Below are 15,884 nucleotides of genomic sequence, written 5' to 3'. Positions count from 1 at the left end.
ATGTTCCCTTTGTGAAGTACCAATGAGAGATAAATATAGATTTTAGCAGAATGACGTGGAGAATTTCCTCATTGCTTATGAAGCTCCCACACATACTACAGTCAATAAATAGAAAGAGATGATAAATGCCTGATCCTCTGTTGAAACATTATGGGAAATAAATGCATAATGTCTATCATATTAACAAAAAGTCAAGAAGTCGATGTAAAAGCATGTAAATTAGAGATACAAAATAAATTCCCCCAAAGAAAAAAAGAGGTAAAAAATTAAAGATGATTCTTGCTGGGGATTAGGAAGTGGGAGTGGGGGATTCTTTGATAATACAAAGAAAAAAAGAAGCAATTTAACTTGTAGTATAGGTTTCCTCCTTTCTCTCAAATCTATATAGTTTTTGTTTTTCTCTCATGAAGTGCTAAACAGTAGCATCTTCTTGCTCTTAAATATACATAAAGAAATAAACCTAAAATAATTGAGAAAAATAAAAACAGTCTATGAATCTGCTCTAAGTGTAATCATAACTGTGTAATAAGGAGATATTTGGGTGAGAAATTTTAGTTAACTATTTATGAGCAAATATTATATGAAGAAATTGTTGATGCAATGAAGGAATAAAAAGGGAGTTTTAAAAAAATATGACCAGTGCTCATTATGTACAAATGTCTGAATCAGCTGGACCTCAAAATGATGCCCCTCCAAACTCAGGTTTACCTAGAGTAGGTTGTTTATTATCTTAAATACACTCGTAATGACTAACCTTGTTTGATGCAGTTTAGGGTGATGCACAAGAAAGTTTAACTAGAAAGCATAGTTAATATAACAGCTAAATATTTGGGAAAAAAGTTGCACACAATAAATACATGATGTATGTATAGAGTAGAATTAAATATCTGTACTACTTTGAGAGTTAAATATTTTCTTCATATCTATTCATCAAATTGGATGTATATTTTATCTGTCTCTATATTATAAAAGGATATTCTCAGGTGGCAACCTTTTATTGAGAAGAAGATCCTTCAAAGGAAAGTCCTTTTCTAAGCAAAAACATATTAAAAGATATTGACTCAGTATTGAGATGGTAAATATCGGGTATGAATGGTAGTCAGTTTAAGCTAGATGGTGTTTTATTCAGTGGGGGAGTCACGATTGCTGTTCAACTTCCAAACATCTGTGTATCCCTCAACACCCATTGTAGCTGCCATGCACTTTATCAAATTGTTTAAATCTAAGAGTAAAGCTTGAGAGGTCCAGGGCAATCATGAAAATCCCTCTCCTCTTCTAAGTGTCAGGAACTCAGGCCTAAGCCAGCTAGTGCATTGCATTCCCCTGGTGACAGTGATTCGTTTAGGAATGGGCATGTAATAACCTAAGAGGCCCAATTAGTCCAATAGAATGGAATTATGTTGTGCAGTTAGGAAAGAGGTGTTTTCTTTCTCTTGAGCTGGTCATGAACAAGGAAACATGTGACTTTGATCTGTACTCGTGACTATCTTAAAACCAGGAGGTTGGAAGCTGGTTTAGGTTTAAGCTCTTGATGGCAGAATGGAGAGACTGAGAGCACAGGTCCTTAATGACATAATAGAAGAGAGAGATTTTTCAACCCTGGTCTGCCTGTTATGCAGGCCAACACATATCCTTTTCGTTTGGGTCACTATGAATTGGTTTGCGTGTTACGTGTAGCCCAAATTATCCTAACTGGTCTGTAATTAGGTAAAAGATTGGTTCTCTAATAGTTGCCACAGAACAGTTAAATTAATTATTTTTTCTAGTTAAACTTTCTTGTGCCTCACCCTAAACTGCATCAAACAAGGTTAGTCATTAAGAGTGCATTTAAGATAACAAACAGCCTACTCCAGGTAAACATGAGTATAGAGGAACATCATACAGTGTTTGAGGTCCAGCTGGTTCAGACATTTGTACATAATGAACACTGGTCATACATTTTTGAAAATTTCCTTTTATTCTTTCATTGCATCTACTATTTCGTCATATAATATTACCTCATAAATAATTAAAGTTTCTCACCCAAATATTCCTTATTACACAGTCATGATTACACTTAGGGCAGATTCATTGACTATTTTTATTTTTCCCAATTACTTTAGGTTTATTTCTTTATGTAAATTTAAGAGCAAGATGATGCTAATGTTGAGCAGTTCATGATAGGGGAAAAAGCTATATAGATTATTTGAAAGAGAGGAGGAAACCTATACTGCAAGTTAAATTACTTCCTTTTTTCTCTGTGTTATCAAAGTATCACCCACTCCCTCTTCCTAATCCCCAGTGAGAATTATCTTGAATTTTTTACCTCTTTTTTTCTTTTTGGGAATTTATCTTGTATCTCTAATTTACATGCTTTTACATCGACTTCTTGAATTTTGTTAACATTATAGACATTATGCGTTTATTTCCCATAATGGTTCATTTGAGGATCAGGTATTTTTCATCTCTTTGTAATCTCGGCTCTAGGATGTGTGGGAGCTCCATAAGCAATAAGGAATTTTTCCATGTAAGTCAGCTAAAATCTATATTCATTACATTAAAGTAAATAATTTTTATTTATTATTTATTTATTTTTGCTCTTTCATAGGATACACTGAAAAGAACACTAAATAGACATCCTTTAAAAATTAAGGGGGGGAACTTTCAGAATAGCGCCACCAAGTGGTGAGAAGCACGTGCTATGGAGACAAAAATTATTACATCTTTTGAGATTTCACAGCAATTTTATGAAATTTAAGAGGTAAGTGATAATTTTATTTTATAATGTAAATAACACAAAATAAAAATTATAATTTACTTAATTATAATTATGTGGCAATACATATATAATATTAGTAGAAAATTTTTATGTCCTTTCCCCATCTTCTCCCTACAACAGGTCAGCAACACAAAACTTAACCTTAGGAGGAGCTTCAAGATGGTGGAAGAGTAAGAGGTGGAGATCACCTTCCTCCCCACAAATACATCAGAAATACTTCTACATGTGGAACAACTCCTACAGAACACCTACTGAACGCTGGCAGAAGACATCAGAACTCCCAAAAGGCAAGAAACTCCCCACGTACCTGGGTAGGGCAAAAGAAAACAGAAAAAACAGAGACAAAAGAATAGGGACGGGACCTGCACCAGTGGGAGGGAGCTATGAAGGAGGAAAGGTTTCCACACACTAGAAGCCCCTTCACGGGTGGAGACTGCGGGTGGCAGAGGGAGGAAGCTTCCGAGCCGTGGAGGAGAGCACAGCAACAGGGGTGCGGGGGGCAAAGTGGAGAGGTTCCTGCACAGAGGATTGGCGCCGACCAGCACTCACCAGCCCAAGAGGCTTGTCTGCTCACCCACTGGGGCGGGCGGGGCTGGGAGCTGAGGCTTGGGCTTCGGTCGGAGCGCAGGGAGAGGACTGAGGTTGGCTGCGTGAACACATCCTGAAGGGGGCCAGTGCGCCACACCTAGCTGGGAGGGATTCCGGGAAAAAGTCTGGAGCTGCCTAAGAGGCAAGAGACTTTTTCTTGCCTCTGTTTCCTGGTGCACGAGGAGGGGGGATTAAGAGCGCTGCTTAAAGGAGCTCCAGAGACGGGTGCGAGCCGCGGCTAAAAGCGCGGACTCCAGAGACGGGCATGAGACGCTAAGGCTGCTGCTGCCGCCACCAAGAAGCCTGTGTGCGAGCACAGGTCACTATCCACACCTCCCTTCCGGGGAGCCTGTGCAGCCCGCCACTGCCAGGGTCCCGGGATCCAGGGACAACTTCCCTGGGACAACGCATGGCGCGCCTCTGGCTGGTGCAACGTCACGCTGGCCTCTGCCGCTGCAGACTCGCCCCACATCCGTACCCCTCCCTCCCCCCTGACCTGAGTGAGCCAGAGCGCCCGAAGCAGCTGCTCCTTTAACCCCGTTCTGTCTGAGCGAAGAACAGACGACCTCAGGCGACCTACACGCAGAGGCAGGGCCAAATCCAAAGCTGAATCCCAGGAGCTGTGCGAACAAAGAAGAGAAAGGGAAATCTCTCCCAGCAGCCTCAGGAGCAGCGGATTAAAGCTCCACAATCAACTTGATGCACCCTGCATCTGTGGAATACCTGAATAGACAACGAATCATCCCAAACTGAGGAGGTAGATTTTGGGAGCAATGATATATATATATATTTTTTCCCTTTTTCTCTTTTTGTGAGTCTGTATGTGTATGCTTATGTGTGTGATTTTGTCTGTATAGCTCTGCTTTTACCATTTGTCCTAGGGTTCTATCTGTCCGTTTTTTGTTTTTTGGGTTTTTTTTTGGAATGTTTTCAGCACTTTTTATCATTGGTGGATTGGATTTTTGATTTGCTTGTTCTCTTCTTTCTTTTTAAAAATTACTTAAATTTTTTTTCATTTTTTTTTGTATTAATAACTTTTTAATTTTATTTTACTTTATTAATTATAATTTTAAATTTTATTTCATCTTTTCCTTTCGTTCTTTCCTTTTTTCTCCATTTTATTCTGAGCCGTGTGGATGACATGCTCTTGGTGCTCCAGCCAGGCATCAGGGCTGTGCCTCTGAGATGGGAGAGCCAAGTTCAGGATATTGGTCCACCAGAGAACTCCCAACTCCATGTAATATCAAATGGCAAAAATCTCCCAGGGATCTCCATCTCAATGGCAAGACTCAGCTCCACTCAACGACAAGCAAGCTACAATGCTGCACCCCCTATGCCAAAGAACTAGCAAGACAGGAACAAAACGCCACCCATTAGCAGAGAGACTGCCTAAAATCATAATAAGTTCACAACATTCCAAAACAAACCACCGGACATGGTGCTGCCCACCAGAAAGACAAGGTCCAGCCTCATCCACCAGAGCACAGGAACTAGTCCCCTCCACCAGGAAGCCTACACAATCCACTGAGCCAACCTTAGCCACTGGGGACAGACACAAAAGCAACAGGAACTACAAACTTGCAACCTGCGAAAAGGAGACCCCAAACACAGTAACTTAAGTAAAATGAGAAGACCAAGAAACACACAGAAGATGAAGGAGCAAGGTAAAAACCCACCCGACCTAACAAATGAAGAGGAAATAGGCAGTCTACCGGAAAAAGAATTCAGAATAATGATAGTAAAGATGATCCAAAACCTAGGAAATAGAATGGAGAAAATACAAGAAACGTTTAACAAGGAACTAGAAGAACTAAAGAGCAAACAAACAATCATGAACAGCACAAGAAATGAAATAAAAAATTCTGTAGAAGGGATCAATAGCAGAATAACTGAGGCAGAAGAACGGATAAGTGACCTGGAAGATTAAAATACTGGAAATAACGATTGCAGAGCAGAAAAAAGAAAAAAAGAATGAAAAGAATTGAGGACAGTATCAGAGACCTCTGGACAATATTAAACAAACCATCATTCGAATTATAGGGGTCCCAGAAGAAGAAGAAAAAAGAAAGGGACTGAGAAAATATTTGAAGAGATTATAGTTGAAAACTTCCTTAATATGGGAAAGGAAATAGTTAATCAAGTCCAGGAAGCAGAGAGAGTCCCATACAGGATAAATCCAAGGGGAAACACGCCAAGACACATATTAATCAAACTATCAAAAGTTAAACACAAAAAATATTAAAAGCAGCAAGGGAAAAACAACAAATAACATACAAGGGAATCCCCATAAGGTTAAGAGGTGATCTTTCAGCAGAAATTCTGCAAGCCAGAAGGGACTGGCAGGACATATTTAAAGTGCTGAAACGGCAAAACCTACAACCAAGATTACTCTATCCAGCAAAGATCTCATTCAGCTTTGATGGAGAAATTAAACCTTTACAGAGAAGTAAAAGCTAAGAGAATTCAGCACCACCAAACCAGCTTTACAACAAATGGTAAAGGAACTTCTCTAGGCAGGAAACACAAGAGAAGGAAAAGACCTACAAAAACAATCCCAAAACAATTAAGAAATTAGTAATAGGAACATACATATCGATAATTACCTAAATGTAAATGGATTAAATGCTCCCACCAAAAGACATAGACTGGCTGAGTGGCTACAAAAACAAGACCCATATATATGCTGTCTACAAGAGACCCACTTCAGACCTAGGGACACATACAGACTGAAAGTGAGGGGATGGAAAAAGATATTCCATGCAAATGGAAATCAAAAGAATGCTGGAGTAGCAATTCTCATATGAGACAAAATAGACTTTAAAACAAAGACTATTACAAGAGACAAAGAAGGACACTACGTAATGATCAAGGGATCAATGCAAGAAGAAGATATAACAATTGTAAATATGCACCCAACATAGGAGAACCTCAATACATAAGGCAAATACTAACAGCCATAAAAAGGGAAATCGACAGTAACACAATCATAGTATGGGAATTTAGTACCCCACTTTCACCAATGGACAGATCATCCAAAATGAAAATAAATAAGGAAACACAAGCTTTAAATGATACATTAAACAAGATGGACTTAATTGATATTTATAGGACATTCCATCCCAAAACAATAGAATACACTTTCTTCTCAAGTGCTCATGGAACACTCTCCAGGATAGATCATATCTTGGGTCACAAATGAAGCCTTGGGAAATTTAAGAAAATTGAAATCGTATCAGGTATCTTTTCTGACCACAACGCTATGAGACTAGTTATCAATTACAGGAAAAAATTTGTAAAATATAGAAACATATGGAGGCTAAACAATACACCACTTAATAACCAAGAGATCAGTGAAGAAATCCAAGAGGAAATCAAAAAATACCTAGAAACAAATGACAATGAAAACGTGGTGACCCAAAACCTATTGGATGCAGCAAAAGCTGTTCTAAGAGGAAAGATTATAGCAATAAAACCCTACCTGAAGAAACAAGAAACATCTCAAATATACAACGTAACCTTACAGCTAAAGCACTTCGAGAAAGAAGAACAAAAAAACCCCATAGTTAGCAGAAGGAGAGAAATCATAATGATCAAATCAGAAATAAAAAGAAATGAAGGAAACGATAGCAAAGCTCAATAAAACTAAAAGCTGGTTCTTTGAGAAGACAATATTGCTAAACCTATAGCCAGACTCATCAAGAAAAAAAGGGAGAAGACTCAAATCAATAGAATTAGAAATGAAAAAGTGGAAGTAAAAACTGATACTGCAGAAATACAAATGATCATGAGAGATTACTACAAGCAACTATATGCCAAGAAAATGGACAACCTGGAAGAAATGGACAAATCCTTAGAAATTCACAAGCTTCCTAGACTGTACCAGGAAGAAATAGAAAACATGAACAGACCAATCACAAGCACTGAAATTGAGACTGTGATGAAAAATCTTCCAACAAACAAAAGCCCAGGACCAGATGGCTTCACAGGCGAATTCTATCAAACATTTAGAGAAGAGCTAACACCTATCCTTCTCAAACTCTTCCAAAATATACCAGAAGGAGGAACACTCCCAAACTCATTCTACGAGGCCACCATCACCCTGATACCAAAACCAGACAAAGATGTCACAGAAGAGGAAAACTACAGGCCAATATCACTGATGAATATAGATGCAAAAATCCTGAACAAAATACTAGCAAACAATCCCACAGCATATTAAAAGGATCATACACCATGATCATGTAGGATTTATCCCAGGAATGCAAGGATCCTTCAGTGTACGCAAATCAATCAATGTGATAAACCATATTAACAAATTGAAGGATAAAAACCATATGATCATCTCAATAGATGTAGAGAAAGCTTTTGACAAAATTCAACACCCAGTTATGATAAAAAACCCTTCAGAAAGTAGGCATAGAGGGAACTTTCCTCAACATAATACTGGCCATATATGACAAACTCACAGTCAACATCATCCTCAATGGTGAAAAACTGAAACCATTTCCACTAAGATCAGCAACTCGACAAGGATGTCCACTCTCACCACTGTTATTCAATAGTTTTGGAAGTTCTAGCCACAGCAATCAGAGAAGAAAAAGAAATAAAAGGAATCCAAATTGGAGAAGAAGTAAAGCTGTCACTGCAGATGACATGATACTATACATAGAGAATCCTAAAGATGCTACCAGAAAACTACTAGAGCTAATCAATGAATTTGGTAAAGTAGCAGGATACAAAATTAATGCACATAAATCTCTAGTATTCATATACACTAATGATGAAAAATCTGAAAATGAAATTAAGAAAACACTTCCAATTACCACTGCAAAAAAAGAATAAAATACCTAGGTATAAACCTACCTAAGGAGACAAAAGACCTGTATGCACAAAATTATAAGACACTGATCAAAGAAATTAAAGATGATACAAATAGATGGAGAGATATACCATGTCTTGGATTGGAAGTATCAACATTGTGAAAATGATTATATTACTCAAAGCGATCTACAGATTCAATGCAATCCCTATCAAACTACTACTGGCATTTTTCACAGAACTAGGACAACAAATTTCACAATTTCTATGGAAACACAAAAGACCCTGAATAGTCAAAGCAATCTTGAGAAAGAAAAACAGAGCTAGAGGAGTCAGGCTCCTGGACTTCAGACTGTACTACAAAGATACAGTAATCAAGACAGTATGGTACTGGCACAAAAACAGAAATATAGATCAATGGAACAGGATAGAAAGCCCAGAGATAAACCCATGCACATATGGACACCTTATCTTTGATAAAGTTGGCAGTAATGTACAGTGGAGAAAGGACAGCCTCTTCAATAAGTGGTGCTGGGAAAACTGGACAGCTACATGTAAAAGAATGAAATTAGAACACTCCCTAACACAAAAAATACACAAAAAATAAACAAAACGGATTAAAGACCTAAATGTAAAGCCAGACACTATCAAACTCTTACAGGAAAACATAGGCAGAACACTCTGTGACAAAAATCACAGCAAGATCCTTTTTGACCCACCTCCTAGAGAAATGGAAATAAAAACAAAAATAAACAAACAGGACGTAATGAAATTTGAAAGCTTTTGCACAGCAAAGGATACCATAAACAAGATGAAAAGACAACCCTCAGAATGGGAGAAAATATTTGCAAATGAAGCAACTGACAAAGGATTAATCTCCAAAATATACAAAGAACTCATGCAGCTCAATATCAAAAAAACAAAAAACCCAATCCAAAAATGGGCAGAAGATCTAAATAGACATTTCTCCAAAGAAGATATACAGGGTGCCAACAAACACATGAAAGAATGCTCAACATCATTAATCATTAGATTAATGCAAATCAAAACTACAATGTGATATCATCTCACACCAGTCAGAATGGCCATCATCAAAAAATCTACAAACGATAAATGCCAGAGAGGGTGTGGAGGAAAGGGAACCCTCTTGCACTGTTGGTGGGAATCTAAATTGATACAGCTACTATGGAGAACAGTATGGAGTTTCCTTAAAAAAACTAAAAATAGAACTACCATACAACCCAGCAATCCCACTACTGGGCATATACCCTGAGAAAAGCATAATTCAAAAAGAGTCCTGTACCACAATGCTCATTGCAGCTCTATTTACAATAGCCCAGAGATGGAAGCAACTTAAGTGTCCATCGACAGATGAATGGATAAAGAAGATGTGGCACATATATACAATGGAATATTACTCAGCCATAAAAAGAAACGAAATTGAGTTATTTGTAGTGAGGTGGATGGACCTAGAGTCTGTCATACAGAGTGAAGTAAGTTAGAAAGAGAAAAACAAGTACCGTATGCTAACACATATATATGGAATCTAAAAAAAAAAAAACGTCATGTAAAACCTAGGGGCAGGACAGGAATAAAGACAGACGCAGACGTAGAGAATGGACTTGAGGACATGGGGAGGGGGAAGGGTAAGCTGGGACGAAGTGAGAGAGTGGCATGGACATATATACACTACCAAATGTAAAATAGATAGCCAGTGGGAAGCAGTCGCATAGCAGTTAGATCAGCTCGGTGCTTTGTGACCAGCTAGAAGGGTGGGATAGGGAGGGTGGGAGGGAGGGAGACACAAGAGGGCAGAGAGATGGGGATATATGTATAACTGATTCACTTTGTTATAAAGCAGAAACTAACATACCGTTGTAAAGCAATTATACTCCAATGAAAACGTTAAAAACAAAACAAAACAAACAAACTTAACATTAGCTTCCTTACAACTTATTTGTCCTGCATGTAGATTAAGATTTCCAATGTTTCCACAAATCACTGATCTATGGAACAAGGCTGGCCAAGCATCCTAAAATTTTTGTTTGCCTACAAACTACCAGTAAATTACTGATAACACAAATTTTCCTGAGGACTTAAGTTTCTTTTTAGGAATACTTTGTAACATCAGTGGCAACCAGAAAATATACCATCATTTCACAAATATATATATGGTGGTGCTCTATAATGTTTGAGTCTCTGTACTGTACTTGCTCCATCGGTTTCTCTGGGAGTACTGGTATTGGAATGTTGTGTAAAAGTAGGGTCAGAGTACACAGATGTTAATGAATAAAAAATTTTGTGAATAATTCTGTATGTTTTCTTTCCTCTTTGCTCTGTAATTTCAAATGTATGTGTGGGTTTATGTATTATAAATAGATATTTATGCATAGGTATATTTAATTGACTGTGACATTCACATATCCTAAGTTACATGTTATATGGCCAGTCATAACTTTTTAATGTCTAATTATTTCCCTGGAATGCATACTTGGAATACATTACTAACATCCTCTTGAGCCATTATTAACTTGTCATGCAAATTGTAATTTAGTCTTAATTACATACTTTTTTACACCTATTGTTTTATAACTCATGTTTAAGTGATAAGATATAGATATTTTTTAAGCCAAAATGTTGCCACTCGTCATTTTTTTAAAATGTAGCCGTTGGATTGCTCTTCCAACAGCAGTGTTGAATTTGTAGAAGGACATTGCTGCATGCGGGATCTTTTAGTTGAAGCATGCGGGATCCTTTTTTAATTGCGGCGTGCGGACTCTTACCACAACTAAAAGATCCCGCATGCCCCAATTAAAGATGCTGCACGCCACAAGGAAGATCCCGCATGGGGCAACGAAGATCCCGGTGCAACCAAATAAATAAATAAATAAAAACATTTTTTAAAAAGACATTGCTAATTTCCTGCCTTTGTAATTACTTAGGGTACCCATCTGTGAGAGGGTTGGAGCCCTACACACTGACCGTAGAATAATACAAGGATGGTAGTTAATTTCTAAGGGAATTGCATCTTTGATCAGGTCTACGTGCTCCTGAATAGAGCGGTTATCACTCATTACTGTCTTATAGATGTGCGTGAATGACTAGTACACATATTAGGAGACTTCAGAAAATGGGTTAACTTCCACTGTAGATAAACATGTGACCTGAAGGTATATACTTAGTAAAAAAGTATGTCACTTGCTTTTATCTTTGTCACAATTTAATCAAATATTACCTCTTGGTTCTTTTAAATGTTGTGGACTTAATTGTTTAATTGTCAATAATAAAGACAATTGAGATTCTCTTAGAAAACCCCTTCAGGCCCAGCTGTCAGGAGAACTGGAATGCCTTATTTCTCCACTCTAGGTATTTCCACTAAAGCATAATCAGATTTCTTCCAGCCCTAGGGTTGTTTGCAGTTTGGATGCCAGGAACATCTGTGGCGTCCAGAAGGCTTCTGTAGGGTTCTCCCACCAGGGTGGGTTGAGGGAGTAGTTGAGCAGGGCTGTAGATTTGGAATAGGTTCCGGAGACAGCCCTACTCTACAACAGGCTTCAATAAAACCGAACTGTTCCAAGGGGAAAAATCAACAAGTTCCTCACACATTGAAATTTAAATTTAATGGAATATTTTAAAAGGTTGAAATAAAGTATACATTGCATGTAAACCAGATTATACGTGGGAAATGACGTACTCGACCCCAAAATAAAATTAGTATCTGCATACTGGTAGAATGTTAGGTAATACTTACTTTACTATAGAGAAAGTAAAGTAGCACTATAAAAGGAGTAAAGTACTGTAAAGAAAGTGAGCCTTTATTTACTCTGAGTCCTTTCTTGAAATCCAGGAGATTTCCGGTTTCCAATGCTGGTTTATTTGCATTTATGTGGTGAAATGTTGCCACCATGTGGTCAGTTCATCTATCACACCTTCCTCTTTCTTCTGGGATAGCCTGTATTTGGGGCTATTTTTATGTGATGCTTAAGTATTTGGGGGCAGGTATGGTGTCTGTCGGGGTCATTGTTTTAATGAAATAAAGATAAAGCATATTAATTTAATATATACATGAAAATAAGTTTACTGTTATTGTCACACAATTAGATTTTAATTTGTATCTTCCGGAGCTCTTAGAATTTCCCTTTTGGTGGGCAGATTATTCAAGTTACAAATCTTAAGCTATTTGGAAATGTGCTCTTAAGAGTCTAGGAGATGTATTTATTTTTTAACGTTTGTTGCTGTTATAAATTCACCACAAGTTACCAAAATGTCCACTTATTTGTATATAATTTGGGAACAGTTTCTAATGCATACCCCACTTTAAACAATAGGGGGCATTATGATGTCATGTTTTTGATTTTCTCTAGGAAGGCAAGTATTTTATTTCATAGTAAAAACCTTGGGTTTTCTTCCTGGGAAGAATACTTCCAAAGCATGTTTGTTTTATTTTGACAGTACTGGCAATGAATATGAGCCTCATTATATAACCTAATTGGATCTAATTTCTTAAGAGAAAATACTATATCAGTTTATCAGTATTCCAATATATGCCCACGATTCTAAATTGGTACAAAAAGTCAAACCAACTTATATTTAATCCAGATATAATATAGTTTTAAAACCTAACTTGGCTTGCTTCCTCATTAAACTGAGAAATGTTGCCATTTTCAAGTGTTTTTCAATCACTCTTTTTCATTATATGTTGCCATGAGTGCAAATATTTTTAAAGTTAAAATTAATTTAAGGTTAAAAATCATGAAACTATGTTTTTAGCATTATAAAGTTGGAAATCTTTAGATAACTAACATGTAAATTGTTGAAACAAATAATAATTTGAAAGTTACTGATTTTCCAAAGTTATTTAAAGAGTTCTCAGTGTATGGCATTTGACTATTTTATCTTTTCAAGGTTTACGTGGGATTTAAGTTTCAGACCTAATATAGCGTGAAACAGGAATTAGTAGCTTAAATATGCAAGTTCAAAACTTGAAAGTTTTGTATGGAAGAAAATATGTATTTTAATGGAAGCCTCTTTTTCATGTTTCTTCAAGCAAATATAAGGAAACTGAGGATAAGAGAACTTCCAGGACCACAATTTCTGTCTCCATCCAAAATATTATAACAGTTGTCAGTGCTTTCTTTTAAGTTTTATATACATACACACACACAAGTATTACATTACTACATTCTCTTCATAAAAAAACTAAAATATTAAATTGTAGTCTAAGGTCGACTTTATGCTTCCCAAGCTCAGTGCTTTTCATTAGATAAAGGTAATCATCATTGTGAATTCGTAGTATATACTGAATTTTTAATGATTCAGGTAAAAGTGACTATATCTTTTTTTGCTTATTTCTAGGCATTAGGTGCCACATTTAACAGATAATTTTTCTATCCATTTGTTAAATTTCATGCTGGCAGTTTGAATCAGCCATGGTGGGAATATTTACACCATGGAAATCAGTTAACTCTACAAATCTGGGTGGGTTTTTTGTTTGTTTGTTTTGTTTTGCCCAGAGAGTTTTTTTTCCAATAGACCCGTGGTATTTCTTACCTGGGACTGCTATTGGCATTTTGGGTAGGACAAGTCTTCTTGTACAAGGTTTTCTTGAACATTTTACCCCTTGCATATTTTACCCCCTATGAGCACTTTAAGGACACTGCCAGGCTGAAAACGAAGCCAACACAGAAATGTAGAGCCAAGAAGTAGAGAGAGATCGACTCCTAAAACCAGATCCTCTTCTGGACTTTCTTATTTCTTTAAGCAGTAGAGACTTTTTGCCTCAAGCCTGTTTGGGTTAAGATTTTCTGTTATGTTTAAAACAAAAATTCTTTATGGTACACAGAGGTTATGGTGCTAATAAAGGCAGGAGATATTTGAGGGCTGGGATTTAGGCAGCGGCAGAGCTTCAAATCTAAGACACATTGCAGTGAACATGGCCCTGTTTTGACTTAGTGAATACAAGGAGCAGAGATAGGAAAAAAGTTAAGAATATCAAAAACAGCCTGATCGTCAACTGATCATGTTGCGTGATTAATACAAGTTTTATTAGCGTGTGATATTGAACTTGTTTTGAAATTTATTCTTTTCTAATGCTATTCTAAGTTCAAGTCTTCAATAACCTGATTGTCAGCATTTAAAAGAGACTCATTAGTTTGCTGTGTGACCTTCTAGTTACTCTTTATTTAAAATGCTAGTGTATATATAATTATGTTGTGCACCTGAAACTATGATAATGTTATGTGTCAATTATACCTCATTTAAAAAAAACTTGCAGTGAAGATGTTTCTAACTTATCCTCTTGCTCACTGCATTCAGCACAGTTGAATTTGAGTGAATGGAAGCAACATGCATTCTGTAATGCATGAAGTGTTTAATGAAACTTGTAATAAAGATGTTTCTAACAAGCTGAATTTTCTTTTTAATGCTAGTGTATAATTAGTGAGATTAGGAATGATGATATATATTTTAGTCTCTAAACTAGTAATAGATTGGCAGTAATTAATATTTATGCAAGTGTTACAGTCTTATCTGATTGGCTTTATATGTTCAACCAACCACCCAGCTCTGCTCCTCTTATAAAAGAGATCCATAAATTCATGGCTCAGTCATTATGTGCAAATATTGCTGATTAGCTCCGAGTCAAGTGAAAGCATTTATCTTTTTAGTCAAGATGCCTTCTGATATCCATAAACGAAGTGTCATGTTTTTATTTTTGGTAAGTCACTTTATTTTTTGATATCCTGAGTTTCAATTAAATTTCCATTCCTCAGTGATCTTGAAATATTTCAAGTTTTAAAGGTTTATTAATCTCTAGATTTTTAATATCTATTTTTAAAACTATAACAGTGACATGAAAAATATTTAATAACTGTGCTTTGGTTTTTACTTTGGTTATCTAATTTACTTATGATAGTAAAAGATTATCCCAAAATGTTTGATCTTCCTCACCTCCCTCCTTGATAGGCTCCAACCCAGCTGATCACTGGGAAAAAGATAGGCAAAGTTGAAAAAAAAATTTTTAATAAACGTTAACTGGAATAATATAAGCTTTCTTATTATGATAGAAATTTCTCAGAAGGCCCAAGAAATGATATTGAAAAAAAAGTCCCCAATAATGTTATACTAGTTATATTCAACTCAGATACAAGTGATTGAACAAGTAGAGATAGTTTAGAGCTCTTGACACCAACAAAAACATCACCTAGTGGAAGAAAGATAGGTCTTTCTAATTGTATAATAGTGGAAGGATACTTGCATAATTACAGGGCTACAGTGACAGCTGCTTACTATGGCCGCTATCATGCACTGCAGGCGGTAATTTACCCATGTGCTTCCCATTCATTTGAATGGAAAACAGTAGGGGGTGGCCCTTATGAATCCCATATAATTGCAGACATTTTAAGCAACTATCATTGAAGATTTCTCATTTTAATATTATGTAAAAATATGGCTTATTTTTTTTTATACTGGACGTTTCTACTCAATAGAACCTTTTAGGTACTATGACTAAAGTTTTTGTGTCCTTTTTCTCTGAAATTATTACTTTATTCTTTTTATATTCCAAATATGACTATATTTGAAAGGTAGCAACAATAGAAACAAAATCTCATTGGGTAAGATATGGGTGTAATGAACATATTGGATAAAATCTTGTCATTAACATTTCTGAATGTGGTAGAAAGCATAGTAGCATAAAAAAACTAGATATCAAATATACTTT

This window comes from Lagenorhynchus albirostris, chromosome 5, assembly GCF_949774975.1.
Source record: "Lagenorhynchus albirostris chromosome 5, mLagAlb1.1, whole genome shotgun sequence".
NCBI lineage: Eukaryota > Metazoa > Chordata > Mammalia > Artiodactyla > Delphinidae > Lagenorhynchus > Lagenorhynchus albirostris.
This window is presented reverse-complemented; position numbering follows the sequence as displayed.